Raw genomic sequence first — 21,155 nt, forward strand, 5'->3', positions numbered from 1 at the left:
CAGCTTGTAGGAAAGTCAAGACTCCATGAGGGGATTTATCAGTTCAGAAGCTTCAAGAGCTCTGAGCCAAAACCCTGTAGACAAGTTGACAAATGGATAAATAACGCAGGCGGTTTGGCTTGGGACCCAGCTAACTCTGCTGGGGACTGAGTTTAAGTTCCACTGGAAGTGGAGTGAATGAGTGTGTCAGGGGAGGCAATCTCTAATGACACAGCCCAGACAACGCAGAGTTTGGGCTCTCTTCTCAGCCATGAAAGAGCAGCTCATCAGGGCCCATCCTTTCCTTAGTCCTGGGTTGGGTATCAGCGGAGTGCTCTCCTAGTGCCCAGGATCCAGGCAGATCTGCTGGGCCTGCATTCGTCAGCGGGGTGCTGCGTCAGCTGAGCCCAGAGGTGTGCAAGCAGTCTGTCTCTCCCTAGTTCCAGAGGAACTGCTCTCCACAGAGAGCTGGTGGGGGGACTCTCTGATGGTAACGGTGTCGGGGTGAACGGGCATAGAGAGCGGTTCTTTGCAGGTTTGATAAAGTGCACCAAATGTGGGCTGCTGACTAGGCATCTCACTGCCTCTTTCTTCCCGAAGAATATGGGCGTCTGGCAAGGTCTCTAGGAATTGGGGGTTGCTGGATGGTGAGGGGGATGAGTAGGGAGCAAGCCCGTGGGATGGTGTTATACGTGGGGGTAGGCTTGGAGACATGGGACTTTGATGCTTGTGGAGAGAGATTTCTTGGGAGGGATGCACCTGCAAAAGAGGCCACTCCTCTTCTTCCCCATCCTCCCTCCTCCCCTCCCCCACCCTCCAGGTGTGCAGCAGGGAGACAGCTGGAGCCACGTTGGGTCTCTAGTAGCAGCGAGGCTCGTGGCTCACTCCCCTCGGGGTCTGGGCATCTCCCTGCTACTCCCACCCTCGTCTCTGGCCTTCCCCTCTTTCCTCCCTAGTTCCCTGCCTCAGCAGCATGGCGATTGGCTGGCTCGTGGTGCTTCTAGGCAGTACCCCTCATTAGAAACGGAGGAGCATCTCTAGGCAGATATTCTTCCTGCTGCTGCTCGAACCCTCCCACAGCCCCCGCTGGCTGGGCTTCTTCTCTCCTTCTCCCTGCACTCCCCTCCCTCTCCTACCCGCACGGAGTGATCCTGGGGCCAAACAGTACCAGAGTTAAACCTACCTAGGGTGAGGGGGACTGGGGAGGGGGAAGGGTCCGGTCCCTGCAGTCCCGCCTGCCGGTGAGCTGCACAAAGCGACAGCTCTCATTGTGTTTTCGTGCCGCGGCTGCGAACACTGCTCTAGTCAGGTCCCTAGAGATTTCTTCAGCGGCACCCCCTTCCCCGCCCGCCTGTCTTCTACAATTCTCTAAAATTTCCCACCCACCAGGTGCTGCCTCTCTGAGGGGCCTGTTTACCTAGACAGGCGCCCTCCCGTTTCCCGGCGGTAGACAAAGCCGCCCAGCCGCCGCGCGGGTGGCAGAGTGTGCCCGCAGCCAGCGTTGGTACCTCGGACAGCGCCACCGAAACTGCCCCGCGGCCAGGGCGCCACAGTCCCCGGGGTTCAGCACCTCGGGCACTTCCGGCCGGGCCCAGGCTCCCGGGAGGGGAAATTAAGCACGTTTCCTACACCACGCGTTCGCCGCTTTTCACGTTTTCTCTTCCGCTGTAAAAAACGCCGCCTAGAACAGCAGGAGTTGCGAGCGGCGCAAGGTGCGACTGTGGGTTTCACTGCGCTCTTTCCTTGTCTTCGGCCAGAATGCGCCAAAGAGACTCAAAGGAGAGACTAGGGAGTTGACTTCGGCATCCTACTCAGTGCCTTGGCCTTGAGCCCCGTCCCAGTGGTCTCTTCCATCCCCATAGTTGGAAGTTTCACAGTGCTTCTACAGCATGTAGGCTGTTAGTGTTTGGAGAGCATCTGCTAAGGTGTGTAGTGGAGACCTGTTCGCAAATTTAAAACACACCATGTTTGCTGTTTATTCCTGGCTGTACAATGTAATTGACTAATATATATTCCCTCTGGTGGTGACCATGTGGACACATTGCGCTTCTGTGGGTTCTGCGTTTGCTCTAATACCGCATATAAGTTCCTAGTCTCACCTCTCTTCTTTTCTAATTCCTTTCTGGAATTATATTCCTTTTTCTTACTGGGAGTCAGTGTGAGCACTGGTTACCAGTAAAGCTTGGGAGCTAAGCTGTCTGGGTTCAAATCTCAGTTCCTTCACCAGCTCTGTGACCTTGAAAAGTTACTTCATTTCTCTGTGACTCAGTTTCCTTATCTGTAAAATAAGGATGGCAATAATGAGTTACTGGGAGAATTAAATGAATTAATATATGTCAGGTTCCTAGAACACTGCCTAATTCCCTGTAAACACTAGCTACTATTATTAATAGAGTCCTTCAGAAATTTCAGCATACCAGAAGGGAGGGATCTTAGTTCTAGGTGAACGAAGTCTTCTAGGCTTTTGTCTCCCACAGACAGCAAAGACCAGCATCACCTGGAGGCTTGTTAAAAATTCAGAATCCCAGATACAGAGAAGAAACCAGTGGTTTCCGCAAGGGAGAGGGGCAGGGGGAGGGGCAAAATAGGTGAAGGGGCTTAAGAGGTACAAACCAGCAGTTATAGTATAAACAAGTCACAGGGATGTGATGTACAGCACAGGGACTATAGTCTATGTTTTATAATAACTTTGTATGGCATGTAATCTATAAAAATATCGAATCACTATGTTGTGTACCTGAAACTAATATAATATTGTAAATCAATTATACTTCAATTAAAAAAAATTCAGAATCCTGAGCCACACTTCAGATTTACTAAATCAGAATCTGCATTTTAATAAGATCCTCAGGCGATCAGTATGCCTGTTCGCGTCTGGCAAGTACTTCTGTGCTCTACGTAAGGGCCAGATTTTCACAGAAAGGAAGGTTCAGGACACATGTCAAGACTTGTTTTGAACTGTCATGTTCACATGCAACGTGCTTGAGGATTTTGATAATTCATGTAGTATACTTTTTGAGATGTATACATCTTTTCTTGGCTGCAAAAAGTCACTGTAGAACTAGGGGGATAATAGGTACTTCTGTGTGCTGTGTTAGCGGTCTCTGAACACCACATAATACTGGTCTTTAATCAGATTAGCCTGAAAAGATCAGCTAAATAGAAGGAATGATTTAATTTAGACTTGCCACTCTCTGACTTGGTTGGGGGTGGTGATAACCTCGTCCAGTTGTTAACAGGGAAGATCTCGTTCTTATGGGAAGAAATGCATAGGATAACCTAGATTTGGCAAGAAAAATGGTGGCAAGTCAACGGCCCACTCTGAATGTGTTTCATTTTTCTTGGAAGCTACGTCTGCACAGGGAGATAATTTTATTTTCTTATGGCATTCTCTGCTGCAGTGGATGCCATAACCTTTTTGAAAATGCTAATTTGATTTAAAATATGGTATCACATTTTATATGATTCCTCTTTTTCTTTTTTGCTCATCTAATAGATCTAACAAAAGGGTTCTCTTTTTCTCAGGGAATTGGCTGCTGGGAATGTCACCCCGCATTCACTGTGTCATAAGCTTACTGGCTCTAACCCTTCTGTGCCCAGGCCCAGTTGCCCTGTGGATCTCCAGGGGCTCCCTCATGGTTTGTGAGATGTTCCCCACGCGTTTGCACTTTTCCAGGTTAGAGGATGAAGGGAAGAAATGGCATGTCTGACTTTGTGCCATTGATGGGCAGTGGGAGATTTCTCCCCCACTGATGGTGTGGGTTACCTCAGAAGGGGAGCACATGTTTCATGTGGAAATGAACATGGTTTAAAGTAGGAAGATCAAATGTGTTTGTAGCCACTGAGCTGATGAAGCTCATTATAATGAACCTGTGGATATTCATTCGTGATTTCTTGTTTCAGAGAATTTCTTTATAGCCCCAAAGGGCTCTGGCTTTGAGTCAGAGGTTATGTGCTTTATTATGGAGAATTTCCCGTTGTCAATTATCCATTATTTTTGGAGGATTTTGCTGAAGATTACTGAAAGCTTTAGTTCCCCAATCTCCCATTATGGCATATACTTTTCTCCTGTTCTGTTGCCTATAGATATATTGCACCGTGAAAGATAGTAGACTGTAATCCTGGCAGGAATTTCAGGTTTGATGTAACTCTAATGGCTCATGAGTCAGAGCACCTTGATTAGGGCAGAGGGTGGCAGCTAACAAGAATGCAGTCTGTAATTATATCCTGTGATCAGATAATGCAGAAAGTCTTCACATCTTCTGTGTACCTGGGCACAGAGGCAGTGAAACAGATAGCGACTGTAACTGGCACTGATGCTGCGGGATAAAGGTCTTCATTTTCTGAGTCTCCCAGGACAATCTCCATGTTGCCTAGTGGCTTTGCCCTTGAAATAAGGTGTGAGAAATGTTTCCTCCAGAAACCAGGCTAGGACTTGTCGTGGGGACCAGTTGTAATTGGGATGCAGCCTGGAATGCTAGTTGGAGTGAAGGAGTTTGACAGAAATGAAATGACTTGAGGATGGAGACAAAAATATCTTGGATGTGATAGTGTTGTCTGTTGGTTTGCATGTCATTATTTCCCCACTTCTCTCCACTTGCTTTCCCTGTGCTAGGTGCAGGGCACACTATGAATTAAAGGAGGAGGAGGAAGAAAATAACAAGAACAGGCCTTCTTTTTTTTTTTTTTTTAAACATCTTTATTGGAGTATAATTGCTTTACAATGGTGTGTTAGTTTCTGCTTTATAACAAAGTGAATCAGTTATACATATACATATGTTCCCATATCTCTTCCCTCTTGCATCTCCCTCCCTCCCACCCTCCCTATCCCGCCCCTCTAGGTGGTCGCAAACCAGGCCTTCTTTTTATCTTCTTTTGAAAGATCTAGACTCTGGGATTAGTAGCTCGATCCAGAATTGCTTATCTCTTTTTAGCTGCTGCCATACAAAATGTAGGTGTCTTTTTCCCCCCTCAAACTCTGCTGCATTTCCCCCTCTTTATAGGAACATCTGGTTTCTTTCCATTTTCATATTCTTAGTTGAAATAAAATGCAGTCAAGATGTGCAAAACTATCAGAACTCTTGCAGACTCTGGCTCTCTGTGTTCTATCATGTCATCAGTAGCCTCCCTCTTGTCATCTGCAGGGCTGCCTGGGAGGCTGCAGCTCCCCAAGGCCAGCATGTGGTCCAGCCCATCAGAGGCAACTGTGCTGATCTAATTTTGTTTATCACTGACCACTAAGACATTAAAAGGGGGAACCTATACGTGACTGTAATTAATACCCTTTTATTCACGGAGAGAGAGACCAGGTCCTTTTCTTCACTTTCTCTTTCTGCCCAGTCCTCCGCCCTTTTCATCTTTCTATATTTCTCTCTCTCATTTTTAGGTTCAGCCTTTGTGAATAATTCATTATATGTGTGGGTTTTTCCTAGGCTTTTTGGAAAAGGAAGGTTATTCATCTTCTTCTTGGTTATGAGGAAGATCTCTTGCAGAGGGCCAACTTCACAAATCAACTTTTTTCTCTAAGTCCTCTATATTTTTGCAGTGGGATTGGGACACATGAGAAAGGTAGCTGGGGGGAAGAATCTTTTTAAATCGTTTTTTTTTTCTTGCTGCTTTTGTAATGATTGCCTCCTACCCAGTCCTGTTACATTTGGGTGCCCCATCAGTTTGCAGCCATTCCCCTCCTGTATTCGGAGAACGTGGTTAACTAGAAGATATTTATGTCCCCAAGCACTTGTCACTCTGAATCCTTTCATCCTCCTAGGTCTTCACGCTGATAAATGCTGAGCCACTGAGCTAAGAAGCAGGCTTCTGTAACTGCTTCATTTCAAATTCCAGTGTGAATTCACATAGGATTGGAGTGGGGAGCAGACACTTAAATTAGTGTATCACGCCCCCCATCACCATGTGACTTCTAAAGCAGTCCTTTCAAAGAGGGATAAAAATGCCAGGGACCTCTATCAACGCTTCTCTTCCCAAACGTTCTAAACCTACGCAGAGAGGGCCGGTGGAGGTTCACCAGCCCTGTTGCCAGCATTGCCCTTAATTAAGGACGGAAAGTACAGCACAGAGTTTTTAGGTTCCTCTGACCGAGCAGCCTCTTATGCGTTAAGCCTACTTCAGTGCGCTGTCTATGGTGTATTTTTGGTCACTGAGCACCCCAAGAATGTTTACCGAGTTTTTCATTCCCCACATCTTTGGCAAGTCTTTGGCTATAAACTCTTAACCCTATGTATGAGCCCCTATGTCCCCTTCTCTGGAAAGCAAGGAGCAGCTAGAAGGTATATGCTTAAGAGGCAGAAATGGGCCAGATTAAGGAGAACAGCACTGAATGACTTTAAAAAGTATCTGTTATCCAATCCATACCCCACCCTGTCCCTGACAATGCAGTGGGTTATCCCTTAGGGGTTTATTTTCTTATTGTATTTTGAGTTCCAAGTTTGTAGGACTGAACAGTTCCACTCTCAGCCTTTTTGAATTTTTTTGGTTTTGTTTTAAGGCCTGCAATGAATCCATTTTTGTAAAGTAGTTCATCCCAGAGGCAGGTGGGCGGGGCTTGGGGATGTAACTCCAGGCTAGGCTCCAGCTCTAGGCTCCTGTGGTCCAGCTAAGTGAGCGGCTTCAGGGAGGGACCCTCCTGTGCCGAGTGTGGCCTTTGTGCCTGTAGGTGGCTGATTTGAATCTCTCTTGCAACTCTGCATAATTATGAGGCTTCTTTTTGGTGGGGGGTGGGGCTGCACTTGGTCCTGCTGCATTTTTGCTGCATCTGTTTTGCCTCATCTCTGGAGAATTTGGAAAGCCTGTTTCAGATGTACGCACTGGCTTTCTAAAGGCTTGTGTCATTAAAGCCAGAAGGTGGCAGTGGAGTGGGGTGTCTTTTTTTTTTTCCTCTTCCCCTTTAGGGGAGATGAAAAGGATGTGACCACACAGTGGGTAACAGGTTAGAGGGGAGAAGTGCTCTGGTCAGTGTCAGGAACTGAGGTTTGCCAGTAATCAGAGTCTCGTATCATTTCCGTAGCCGAGATACAGGGAGCTGGGAGTGGCCTCAGGGACCCAGAGGAGAGCCTCTGCACACCAGCGTGAGGAGGAAGTTCGTGCTCTCGAGTCTTTCCCAGCCTTCAGCTCAGTTGGAGGTTTGAAGTGTTGCAAACTTTCTGTACCTTTCTCAGTTTCCACACCTCATGGTCATGGGGCTGGTCGGAGTCAAGAAGCATGAAATGGATTTTCAGCAGTCACTCACTGACGTCCTGGCAATTCCAGCTGTGTCCTGTTGGGAACTGTTTTGCTTCCGCTCTGTCAGGGATGTTCCTTGCCAGCAGGTGGTTTCTGTCAGCATCAAGGCTAATTCCTCATTTAGCTTCTTTGTGTTGAAGTCATACATATGGACTCTGTTTCATCTCTACCGTTAGTCTTCAAACTTCATTGTGTCTCAGAATCTCCTGAAGGGCTTGTTAAAATACAGATTACCGGACCTCAGTCCTGGAGTTTCTGACTTCATTGGTCTGAAGTAGAGCCTGAGAATTTGCATTTGTCACAAGTTCTCAGGGGACACTGATGCTGCTGGCCCTGGAACCGTACTTTGAGAACCACTGCTATGCCTGGCAGTGCCTTTAGAGAAGACCAGTCTTACAAAGCGCCCATCCTAAATCTCTCTCTCTCTCATAGAACAGCCTGGAGCCTTGCTGTTAACAGGGGTTCTTTGGGTTCAGGTAGTGAGTCTTTGAGACTTTCTTTACCAAAATATAGATGATCTTGGGAGCAGGGACATAGTAAGCTAGTATATGACATTATCAACTTAGAGTTAGTTCTTATTCTTTCTGGGCTTATAATTGAGAGCAGCCTGTTCTGAGAATAGGCGAAGGACACGCGCATTTAATTCCAGCACCTAGCACAATGCTGGCACTTAGTGAGTATTCGGTAAACTGTTGTTGAATGATCGAATTAATCAGCTGCTATTGATTAAAACCACAAGCATCAGTGAAGTGCCTGTTATGTGTCTAGTGTTGCACTGACTGGGACCTGTAGGACCAGGCATAGCCTTAGTAGGGGAAGAGGAGAATGCTGGGAGGTGGTGAGGGCACTGGATGGCTGGCAGGGGATTGAAAGGTCATTACATGGGAATTTGGAGGTTGGAAAAGTAGCTTCACCTACTTTTGAACCTTGCTAAGGGTCGCTCTAGTCTCTATGATATCCAACACAGGCTGTGCAGAAAGTACATGGTGTCTGTTGTTATCGGGCATTTGGTTGTACAAAACTCTTTATTAATTGGCACCCAGAGATCTATGGTTTAATGACAATTGACATGTATACTGATGGCCCCTAGGTACCACAGAATGCTGTAGTGCTTTCTGAATATGACGGCCAATGAAGCATTCGTTACATTACGTCAACATGGTTTGAATGGTGTGTGTACTTTATTGTATTCAGAGCTGCTGCAAATTATAATCCATATTGATTATATAAAGGAGCTCTTTATCACTTTTTTGTTAAATTAACCAAAATCTTCTTCTCCAGCTACACCAGATAATAGAGGAATTTCTGCATTGTTCTAGAAATGAGTCCTTTCAACTCTAGTAATACTGTAGGACCTGGAGATGGATCCTGATACAGTTGTCATAATGTCAGGTGGTGGTTAGAACAAAGTCATTATTTTTTAAATAGCTCAGCAAGCTTTAGATTTAGTGGGCAAGTTCTCCAGCTGACAAGCTGGCATTGCATCTAACTGGGTGTGCTTGGTTCTGTGGGCTCACATTGAAAATGAACCACCAAGATTTCCAAGAGGGTCTCCAATAGGCATCTCAGCAAGAGGTTGACAGGTGACACCTTCCCCAACTTGATTGAATTACCCAACTTTTGTGCTTTGGACTGTTCCATGCTCTTTTATACGCCCATCTCATTTCTCCTTGATCAAGATCAGAGGATGTTTGGTTTGAAACTGTTCATTTCAGGGTGATGGTCTTTAGGTGCTTAAGGCTATGGAACTTTAGAGTTGGGACTGACCCGAACGACTGTGTAGATGACATCTAGGTGACTGTTCTTGGAGTATGGGGACAGTTACGTCCTCCTGGTACAGTGTTTTCTTGCTTTCTGTATCGGGATCACAAATCCTGTTGCAATCCAAGTGATGCTGTGGACGCCTCTTTCCTGAAAAATACACATACAATTTTGCATTAAATTTCATGGAGGGGCGGTCCATGGATCACAATTTAAAAATGCTAACTATGTTAGAAAATTCCCACATTCTGGGATGTTGGGATGCTGGGCCATCAGGACAATGTATCCTTTAGGTACAAGTATGACAGGACTTCACGTGGAAGAGCTACAGATATTTGTTTGCGGGAGTGCATCAGCCATGCTACCATGATGAAACATAAACATTCTAACCAAAGAGCATTAAGTCAATACTGGAACTCTTTCTCCATCACCCTGATAGGTGGCCATCAGGCTTCTAGTGTCAGGAAGTGTAGGAAGCTGAAATATTCCTCCTTATAGTTTCCACCCGTTTGTTTGTTTTCCTGTTTCTGTTCTGTAAAGCAACACAGACCGAATCTACTTCTTGTTCACTTAATGGTACTATGGTACTGAGCAGTGCTCTTGGCTAGAACTTTCTGTGATGATGGATATGTTTTTATCTGTGCTGTCCAGTGCTGTAGCTGCCAGCCACATGTGGCTCTTGAGTAATTGATATGTGGCTATCGTGACCGAGTGTTCAGTTTTAAATTTTATTTCATTTTAATTAATTCAAATTTGAATAGCCATATACGGCTAGTAGCTACAGTACAGGGAAGCAGGAGTAGAGAGGCTAGATAGAGTCAGAAAGTCTGAGTTCCTGTCTGGGTTCTGTTCTTTGTTTGCTTTGTAACTGGACAGTGTTTCCCTAGCTTGTTGCGCAGGACTTCTTGTGATCCCCTCTGCACATGGCACCAACCTGTTTCAACCGCCATGATGCCCTTCTTTCCAGCTGTTCCAATGGGCCGCTTGAAGGGACCATCCTCTCCCAGGCCTCCATCCCTGCGTACTTGCTGCTCCCTCTGCCTGGAATGTTTTCTCTCTCCCCCCGATTTCCTGGCTTTTAGACTGTACTCAGAGGTCATTTCCTCCATGAAGGCTTCCTTGATTTCTCTCAGCAAAGTAAGGCCAACTCCCTCCTTCTGGCTCCCATATGCCACCTAGTTTATTACTTTCTTATAACGCTCACTTACCACATAGCTTTAGTATTGGTTTAAAATCCCTATAAGCGAAGGGCCATTATCTATAAGTTCCGGAACTTAGAACAGTGCTTACTAACATTGGCATTTAACACACGTATCTATCTATCTATCTATTTATTTATACTATATTTTTGACTGTGTTGGGTCTTTGTTGCTGCACTTGGGCTTTCTCTAGTTGCGGTGAGCAGGGGCTACTCTTCGTTGTGGTGTGTGGGCTCTAGGCGTTTGGGCTTCAGTAGTTGTGGCACATGGGCTCAGTAGTCGTGGCTCGTGGGCTCTAGAGTGCAGGCTCAGTAGTTGTGGTGCACGGGCTTAGTCACTTCGCAGTCACTTCCTGGACCAGGGGTTGAACCCGTGTCCCCTGCATTGGCAGGCCGACTCTTATCCACTGTGCCACCAGGGAAGTCCCCATTTATTTAAATTAAAATAATTTTTTAAAGTTTTTTTTTCTGTGAAGAAATGGCATTCTGACTTGACTTGAGATTGTACTCAGCTTAAAGCCTTGGATCTTTTACTATGAACTGATGACAGAGTTAATTTTCCCTCGAACTGTTCTCATTCAGTTTAATTTTTGAATGTGAATTCAGGACTCCATGTTTATTTCAAATACATTTTATCTCCTTGTTTTTGGTCCAGCAGTCCATCCTGTAGACATCCTTTTCAAGTGGGAACAGGGAACTAACATTCACTGAGCATCTATAAACTTCAGACTCCATACATATTTTTATCCACATTTTATATATGGGGAAACTGAGGCTAAAGAAGATTCATTCGGTTGCCCAAGGTCATCACCAGTGAACTTGAACCCTGGTGGTCTGACTCCAAAGCTTAGGTGGTTTCCACTGCACATTGCCTCTAGACCCTGCTGTTTAGTGGGCGTGCTCTTGACCCTGAGGGCTACATCAACTGCAGACTGGATAGACATGTGCTTTATGCTTTCATTCAAGTAACTGATAGAAATATGATTAGAACTGGGGACCTCCCTTCTGCTTACTACTAGTGCATTGGTAAGTGCTCATCGACTGTTCAGCTTTTCTCACATTTCCTGAACGGTCCTTTAGCCAGGTGTTAGCTCTCTATTTTGCCTGTAAGGATATTGTGCGAGATATCCTTGTCACATGCTTTGCTGAAATCTGTACACACTTTTATGCCTATTTCATGCCTTTGTTAGGCCAGGATATAGCATCTTGCTTTCTCCAAAGTCCACACTGTGTGTCATTTTCAGAGACTCACTTAGACAATATTTTATTTCTTTACTGTGGACAGTTGAAGTGATCGTAGGAGTTGAAGTGATATCAGACGTCAGGTAGTCCAGTGCCCAGCTGATGAAAGCTTCACCTTAGGGTTTAGGATTTACCAGTCCCTGCTTGGAAGCATTAGAGTGTCATAGTTAAAAATGTGGCCTTTACATTCAAATCTTGGTACCGTCTCCACCACTTCCTTGCTCGTGCCTCTGGGAGTTACTTGACCTTGCTGTGCCTTAGAATCCTCAAACATAAAATGGAAATAGGAATTTTACCTGTAAGGTGTATCTTATAGGATTTTTGTGATGATCAGATGAGATGACACATGGAAAATGTGAGAACCATGTCTGGCACATAGTAAGCCATGAATACATCTTGGTTGTTAGTATCTGGTTAATTTCAGTTGACTCAACATTGAATTTCTGCAGCTAAGTTTTCTCCTTCTAACAATACCATTTACTTTCTCCTGACTCTTGTCGGTTGTCTAAACTGAGCACTGCCAGATGTTTATGTGACCTTGCATTGGTTTTGTAACCTCTCTGAGCCTCAGCCTCTTCAGGTGTGAGGTAGAGGTCACCTACCCTGCTTTGCCTCCCTTGCAAGACTGTTGTGAGGCTAGCATCATCTAATATGTATGAAAACCCTTTGTAAACATGTGAGATATTAGCACTAGTGTTAATGTCAATAGGGTTAATAAATACCCAACATTTTATTGAGTATTTACTATGTGCCAGATTCCTGTGCTAAGTGCGTCCCATGGATTATTGGCATTTATTCCCCATGACAGTTCTACAGAGATATGCATGCTTGTTTTCTACATTTCACAGCTGGGAAGATTACAGTGTGGAGAGGTTAACTCATTTGCCCAAGATTACACAGCAAGTGAGGCCTGGAGGCCTGGATCAGAGCCCGTGCTCTCAACCACTGCAACTAGGTGGTTTGCCCACCAGCCCCTTTTGTTTTTCTTCTCAAAGTTATTGGGTTTAAATTTTTAAAGACACATTAAAAATATCTACATCCAAACCTGTCTTTCTTCGTGGGTCTCTGATGCCAGTTTTACAGCAACCTTGTCCCTGAGGACACACTTGGATTTACAATCCAGAAAAAAAAATATCTGTAGGAGCAATAATGATGCAGAATTTTTCCAGCAAACTTTTGATAAAAGCAGATGAGATATTCAAAACTATCAACCTTAGACAAAGTCACTCGATTTTGTTTGTTTGATGGTGTGTGGAAGTATCCCTCCTAGAACCCCAGCTTGGCCTCTGGGCAGGTTTTCTTCTCAGAGGTTGTCAGCCTTCTAGCTAACTCCTCCTTGCCTGTTTGGGTTTCTGGGTATTTAAAGTCTCCATCTTTGTTCTGTCAGAGAAGGGAGTCACAGTGGGATTCCATGAACTGTGGATGAAACTTCTGAAAGGGTTAGAGGCATGTGGCAGAGAAGGGGAGCCTCCATGCCTTGGAGCCCTTGGACATTTGCATAATGAGCTTAGGGAAGGTCATCTGACCAGGATACTGGAGGGCATTTTACTTGAGGGAACTGGGCACTGATGTGGATGTGAATGGAGAACCAGGATATACCACTTGGCTTCTGGAAACCAGGTGGAGGACCCAAAGGAAATTAGGGTGTGGGCCTAAAGAAAAATGAAAGGAACTGCCTCTTCTTTCTGCTAACTTTGGATTGTATTTGCAAGGGAGTTTGTATTCATGAGATAACTGAGCCATATGGATGTACAAGGATACATGTGTTCTGGTCTGCTGATATGAGGAGCAGTTGAAGGGTGTGGGCTTTTCTGGAGGTGGGGTGGGTAGGTGGATGTGGTAGCATGAGGAGAGGCAGTTCTGGGGGATATGGGCCCATGTAAATTCAGAGGATCATAATAATCCCTTCTCATCGATAGTTAATGTATTTATTTATTTTTGAGATCACCATCTGCCCCTCCTCCCCCAAAGTTCTATGGATAAGGCGCGGTATCTTCTCTGGGTAACCTCTTTTCTTGGTGATGATTAGTGAGTAACAAACAAATGCCCACCCCTGAATGTGCAGGCTCAGAAAGACTGAGCTCACTTCTGTCACAAACATCAGTAGACAGGCTCAAAGGAGCAAAGCAAGGGCATAGATTCTGGGAAATGAGAACTGTCTGACAGCTTTCCACACTTCCACTGTGGAAGAGGCTGGGTTCAGAACAACCCTGCACAATGATAAGGTTTATCATTCCTTTCTCTTCTCTTACCTTCATTTATTTTTATTTTCACGTAATTCTTTTCATAACATTCTACCAACATGCTGTAGAGACCACGATCCAGACCTGGAGAGTCATCCATCCCTCAGTACACATCCCTGGGAGTGTTCAGAGGAACGTAACCTTTAATAAATGCCTGTCGTGTGGCAGACACTCTGCAGTGTGCTTTAGAGCCATATTATCACTTTGCCCAAAGCTGTGTGAAGTGGATATTATCGTTCTCATCTTACAGATGATTAGCCCAGGGTCACAGGTAGATGTGGTCTGAATGACTCCACTGGCTCCTCTCTTTCCACTGTACCACACTGCCTCAGGTCAGACCAGAAGAGTAGCAAGTACTCTTCCCTAACAGAGCATCTTTTAGGATGACACTGTGAACTGCTTGCCTGTATCAATAGCACCCGTTGGGTATGAGGCTAAACCCATGGCGGGTAGAGGAGCGATAGATGGGAAAAGCACAAAGATCTCTTACCCATCATCATGAAATGGGTCTGAGGCAGCTTGCCCTGTGTCATCGGAATGCAAGCTTCATTTGGAACTGGGGCCCTTTGCTATTTTATCTTCTGTCTTCACCAGAAGTTCCAGTCAGACGTCATCACTCTGCAAAGGACTTTTGATTTGGAAGTGCCAATTCTCCTTTTCTTTTTAATATTAGCATATCAAGTCCATTTTCTTTTTTCCAGCCCTCCCTTTTCCGGGGCACCCATAGTGTGAGTGGTAGTGTGGAGGAGACAACATTTATGACTTTTTTTGAACTTTCACCTTTTACTGAATGCTTCTACCTTTGCGGCTTGTTAAGGACATGGGGGCGGTGGGGACAGAGAGGCTGCAGAAGAGACTTTACTATCCCGACAGAGAGTGTAGAAAAGGCTTACAGTAGGTTTATGGAAAAGCAGCCTCAGGTCACCATTGGGAGGATTCTGACTTTTTATTAACTATCTCTTAGAGGTGTTTCTAGCCAGTCCAGCTTGTCATGGAGCTCCTGCTATTGAAAATTTAGAAGTGTTTCCATTGACTTTAGACACTTGAAAGGTATTCCTAGGTGTGCCAGGACTTCTGCTTTGGGTGTTATTGTTGGATGTACTCATTAGTACCTTCCCCCAGAGTGGCTTCTCTCAGTTGTAATAATGGGCGCTCCCCCTTTCTGTCTCACTTCCCTTCCCATCGTGTTACTTATTATTAGCACCACAGACTAAGAGAATGTTAGAGTTACGGGGACCTAAGAGAAACTCTAATCAAACCTTCCTTTATCTGTAAGAAAGCTGAGAGTCAGAGAGGTTAAATGACTTGTCACTGATCTCTCAGTAAGTGACAGAACCAGGGCTGGAACCCAGGGCTCCTGACTCTCAGTCCAGGGCTCCTTTTTATCACATTTCCTCTGTGCTTTCTTCAGTACTCTTTCTCCACTCGGTCATCATCCTTCTATCCCCCCATCCTCTTTCTGGGATGTTTTCCTCCTTTTTTTTGTTAGCAGGTATATGTTTTCAGTGTTTCTCTGGGTTGGGGCATAGGAGGCTGGATCATGATTAATAAGAAAGGATTTAATTAAGAAAAAGTAGACAAGAGAAGGAAAATTTAAGCGACGCCAACCAGCACAGGTCCAATGAGAATGGGAAGCAGTGATTCGGAACAATGGTCGATGTTTTCCTTTCCCAGAAATTTTGCTGGAGAATGTTATGAAGTGGTAGCACTCAGCAGGCAATGGGCTTCTACCCAGCGTAAAACCGAGATCACATCTCAGCAGATGGGAGAATGGCTGCTGAGGTGAGCACTCATCTCAGAATGTTTTCTGGACTCTTAGTGGTCCTGACAGAGGTAAACGATCCACACTCTACCTTAAGAGATACGCTCTTGAGAACAGTCGAGTAGGGATGGGGCAGTAAACTCAGTAAGAAGATATCTTTTTCTAAGAACTGTCGATTCAAGCCAAGAAGCTAGGGAGTTTTATTTGATTGCTCTGATAATCGGCTCCTAAGCTTTTCAGGAATCCATAGAGATTTCTAGTCCTGGCTCTGGAAAAGTCTTACTCCTGCTCTGCTTTCAGTATCTACATCTATAAAATGAGTGTGCTGGGTCAGTTAAGAGAGCTCTAAGGCACCTTTCACGTCTTACCGAGGTGCCTCTGGGATTGTTTCCTCATTTGTTATCTCAGCTGAGTTGAGGACACCATTAGCTGTCATGGCCTCCAGCACTGAAGGCAACGTTCTTCTTCCTGGCTGCGCATTGAAATCCGCCTAGGTCCTTCTAGAAATGCTGATGCCCAGATGGTAGCGGAGACAAATTAAATCAGGATTTCTACAGATGGAATACCTGTATCCTTAATTTTTCAAAGCTTCCCAGGTGATTCTCCTGCGTGGCAACGGCTGAGATCCGCTCATCTTCCAGAATAAGAGGTGAGCCTTTACCTGATTTGTTTCCTTGGATTGTGCTTTTAATCATGTGTCTTGGTAGGTTCCTCTTATAGGCTACGGTGATATAGCAGGAGACCCCTGGGTCTCCCGGAATTCAACCTGAGAGAATGGGATGATTCATTCTTATGTTTCATGGTGCTGGCAAACTTCACCCGTGGCTGCTTCTGGCACACATCCCGCCACACAGGTACCAGCCTTCTGTGATACGGGCGATGCTTCAGACTTCATGAAGGCAGGTCCAGCTAAGAGAGCAACTTGAGTCTAAGGGACAGAGGGAGTCATGCTGACCCATGAGGCCCTTGAGCAAGAGACCGAAGAATCATTGACTTTCTTCCTTCCCATTTGTTAACTCCTTATGCATAGGAGGCTTGACCCAGCTCAACTGCTATCAAATACAGGAATCTCTTCCTTAATATCCTTGATGGTCTCCCAGAGACATGGAACTTACAGTAAGTGGTGTGTGGAACTGGCTAGTCCCAGCTTGTGGGTTTCAACTGTGTGTATCTCTTCCCAACTCCATGTGCATTGGTGTCAAGTTGGTAGCCTCAGTCACCATGGTGACAGTCTTTACACTCCAGAAATTGACACACGCTACACATCAGGGCTTTTCTCTCTTCAGAGAGGCTGGTGGTTAAACATCTATTCGTACAGCAGTTAGTTTACTACTTAACAAAATAGTCCATTCGCTTGTGGAACAGTGGAACTTCTCTGTATTGCCGCAGATCTGCCTTTGGGTGGGCACCCCACCCAGCGGTCTCAGCCTTGCCCTTCGGAATAACTTAGACGACATCAAAGCCCCCTCTGACAAGCTAGCCCTTCAGATATTTGAAAACAGCTGTGATGTCCCTCTCAAGTCTTCCCTTTCCAAGCTGAGTACCCTCAGTGTGTTCAACGTTTTCTCATGTGGTCTGGAGGCTCAGTAGGTGGCTTTGAATATTGGGGTGCAGTTGCAGGGTTTTTAGAGGAAAATGAAAACTTCTCCCAGAGATGACCTGTGGACTTTTTCACAAAAGGCTTTTCGTTCTCTTTCTACATTCAGAGTACCGGCTGAGCCGCACGGAGTGAGTGTGGATGTGGGGTAGGCTGCAGTCTTGGGGGTGGTTGCTGGCTGCAGCCCACATTCTTTCCCTAAAATGCATGTTGCTGCCAGAATGCTTGATGGGCTTGGATTCATCAGTGTCATCAAAACACAGATTCTGGTTTCTGAAACAGGTAATTTTCCCACCACTGTTTTGTTTTCCTTCCAGAGGCTTTTAATGTTCCCCCTTTCTTTCTTCCCTTTTCTGTAGCATTCAATCATTTGTCTCCTGATCACCAAAACTCTGTGTCGAATGACAGCGTTTTGAGTCCAGGATTCAGTCAGACACACAAAAAGGGAATTTGTTAAGACTTATCCAGCTGACTGTTAGACAAAAGAGAGAAGGAAGCCGGTGCTGTCTGAGTTCCGCAGAATCGCCACTCCCCATCTTTTTGGAATTGGGGCTCGGCTGAGTCTGGAACTGACCTCAGCACGGGTTAACCAAATTGGCAATAATGTGAACTTCCTTTTAGTCATCTTATATAGAGGGCAGGGACATGGGAGTCGGATGGGAGTTCTTTGGTCTAAAAGCAATGAAAAGTTCAATGCAGCTACACAGCCAGCATTGCAAGGCTAATGCTAGGGATCTTTGTTTTGGGTAACCTGAGTCCATTGACCTCCCTAAGTGAGCAGTGGGACTGTACCGGCAAACAGAAAGCCTCTTTCGGTGGGGTGGGGTGGGGTCTCTGCCTCTTTGCTGTATTCTCAACATTGCTTCTTTTGTTTTTCATTCATTAGGATTTAAGTCTTTAGGAGTAGGTGTAATGGCATTTCCATCTTTTTGACAGAGAGAGAGGGAGAGAGGTGTGTTCAGGACTGCCTGTCATACGGTGAATTTGAACAGAGGCAGCTGTTGTCATGGTGATGGCAGGTTGCATCCCACCACCGTGGAAACCAAAGTTAAAAAACTAATGTTAAGGCTGGAAGTCACATGATACATTTTTGTTTTGTTTTGTTTTAAAAAAAGAAAAGGGGTTTGGTTTTTCAATCTGTTTTTTGTTGTTTTTTTTTTAAGACGAGTTGGGTTTTTTTTTTTTTTTAAGACGAGAAAAATTCTAGTAAGGAAAGCAATGAGATAATGAAATGGGACAATACGAAGTACGCAGAGCCTTCCACCCCATTTTTCTGCTTGTTAACAGTGCGTTTCTGCTGCCATGGGGGTGGGAAAGGAAGGAGAGATCCAGGATGGATTTCCAGATTTGCAGCCAGAATTGTGTACTCATTCTTCTGTCACATGAGGAAGTGCAGGGGTTTAGCCCTCCTGCCCTTCGGTGGCAACGTGTGGTCCACCCTCTGTTGATGAGCCTGGGACAGAGCCTGGAAACCTAAAAATAAGGACTGAGAAAAGAGATGGGAATGCAGTTGAGGGTGTGACTTGCCCCAGAGATGAGAGTGGTTCATACATTGATAAGTTCAGATGCTTAACATTGTTTTTCAGGAAATTGAAAAAAAATTTATCTGTAGCCCCTCAGAACCCCACAGAATACAGCGTCTCTATTTATTCCCTTTTCTGGATGAGTCTCCTTTGGACGCACTGTCCTCCTAGGTCAGCCACGGGAGCAAGTTCAGAGAAGTCCAGGAGGAGCCCATCCAGGAGCATATTAGCCACTGGGCCGAAGCTCCCTTGGACCGTGGCTGACCTCTGAACCTGGCCTCAGTGGGGCAGGGCTGCGAAGGCTTGCTGACAGCTGTTACAAAGCCCTCTTGGCTCAATCTTTTTATCTCATATTTCCTCCTACTTCATTCCACAATCTGGAGAAAAGGTGAAACACCCTTCCAGGAAGGAGAGCTGGCCCCAGGCCTAACAGGGCTGGTTTTAATTTTTTTTTTCAGTCTGTGAGGCATTGAAGAACTGTACATATGATATGTGTGGAAAGGCTAGGAGACAGCTATTCCTGTGAGAATGTCAGCCTCTAGGGAGGGGTGCAGACACTGCATGTGGAAATGATGGCGGTGGCTCTGGCCATGTCTGGGTTTTAGGCCTAAGTCTCATCTCTTCACTATTACTGGTCCCTCCAGGGCAGATGTATTGTTCTCTGCAGCCCAGGCCGGGGGATATGATCTCACCAGCATGATCTCACTGCATTTCCATCAGGGTCTGTAGGAGCCAGAGCCTGACCTCTATGGCGGTTCAACCCCTCCTGTTCTTAGCCTTGGCCTTGGGTGTGATGAATGTCCCTTCTAATCACTGGGCGAGATTGCATCAGAGCCATCAGCTTCATAAATCCTCCTCTGGGGACTGGTGTTTGGATGTGCTTTCCATATTCCCAGGAGGTTCTGGGCCAAATGTCTTTGCTTTCTTCCCGGAGGCCCATTACCATAATTTTCTTTTAAATCCTTTATTGCGGTGGGTCTCTTCAATGTCAGCCCATGGCTGCAGACAGCCAGCCTGCTTCCGGAGGCTGCGACCCCTAACAGATGCTTCCCCCAAAGCTTAGAGCCAGAGCAGTGCTTAAAGATTGATTTAGTAGGAGAATAAAAACAACTGTGCATTTGTTTAGCACCTTACAGTTTTCAAAGGGTTTAAAAATTTTTTTTATTTTATGTTGGAGTATAGTTGATTTACAATGTTGTGTTAGTTTCAGGTGTACAGCAAAGTAATTCGGTTATACATATACATGTATCTATTCTTTTTCAGATTCTTTGCCATTATAGGTTATTACAGAGTATTGAGTAGAGTTTCCTGTGCTATATAGCAGGTCCTTGTTGATTATATATTTTATATATAGTAGTGTGTACATATTCATGTATCATCTTAGACTTTGATCCTTTTGTTGTCCTCCTTTGGTTCTGGGGGAACGGGTGGCGGTGGTTTTCTCTGACTCGAATATCATGTCGGGGTGACTTTTGCATGGAGAGCCGTGGCTCTGGTTTCCATTGCCAAGGTACGTTTTCTCCATTGCATTCCACGTCTCGAGGAAGATTCTAATTCTTCTCATATTAAAAAGGCAGCATGAAGGTCTTGGATAGCTGGATTTCACTATTGTTCATATTTAAAATATCCCTTTGGTGTTGTGTTTGAGGGAATCACAGACTAGGCAGCACTCCTCACCCCGTGACTGGTTTTTTTTTTTTTTTTTTTTTTTTTGCGGTACGCAGGCCTCTCACTGTTGTGGCCTCTCCCGTTGTGGAGCACAGGCTCCGGACGCGCAGGCTCAGCTGCCATGGCTCACGGGCCCAGCCGCTCCGCGGCATGTGGGATCTTCCCAGACAGGGGCACGAACCCGTGTCCCCTGCATTGGCAGGCGGACTCTCAACCACTGCGCCACCAGGGAAGCGCCCCGTGACTGTTTTTGAGTCAACATTCCACTGGTTAGAATGACATTTCTGTGCAGGTGAGGGAGGAGTGGAAGGATGTGCACAACGCTGCCCAGGCTGTCTTCTGAGACTCTTCCATCTCTTAGAATTAGACATCCCCATACAGGAGGCAGGGATGGACAGGAGGAAAGGAGACAGACCTGCCCATAGGGGGCGTGCTCTCGGCCTGGGGTGAGGGGTGGTGATGGGTCCTGAGGCCTGCTGCCTCTCAGACTGTGCTGTTCTAGACTCCCCAGGAGTTTACAGGAAGTGCCTAGGTGGCCACAGGCTGCCCCCCACAAAAGCACATTCTCCATTAGGCCAGGAGTTGGAGAGAGGGCACAGCGTTCCATCTGACTGCCTGTCCCCGGTGGGCCCTCAGCCCTCTGAGCTCTCTCAGTCTCCTCCTTGGTATTCTAGCGTCACAGCTCTGAGAGGAAGCAGCTGAGAGTATAAGGGTCTAAGGTCAGCCTCCTGATGGTATAGAGGTGCAAGTTTCCCTGGGGACACCCCAGATTTGCTGCTCGGGCCCTAAGGCCTTCCCAGTCCTGTACCTGCACATCAGTCCCTGTGAGGTGTGGATGGGGAAGCTCTGCTGGGTGAGCAAAGGGAGGGCTTAGCTCCCAGGCCAGGCCCCCAGGGCTCTGTTGACAAGCAGAGCCAGTGCCTCCATGGTAGCCAGCAGCTAGCTG

The 21,155-nt window shown here is 45.9% G+C and overlaps 1 protein-coding gene across 3 annotated transcripts in view; it reads left to right on the forward strand.

The window, feature by feature from the left end:
- CACNA1E (calcium voltage-gated channel subunit alpha1 E) overlaps positions 1-21,155 on the forward strand; it is a 298,455-nt gene that overhangs the window by 719 nt on the left and 276,581 nt on the right. The window lies entirely within an intron of this gene.

This window comes from Phocoena sinus, chromosome 1 (assembly GCF_008692025.1).
Source record: "Phocoena sinus isolate mPhoSin1 chromosome 1, mPhoSin1.pri, whole genome shotgun sequence".
NCBI classification, from domain to species: domain Eukaryota; kingdom Metazoa; phylum Chordata; class Mammalia; order Artiodactyla; family Phocoenidae; genus Phocoena; species Phocoena sinus.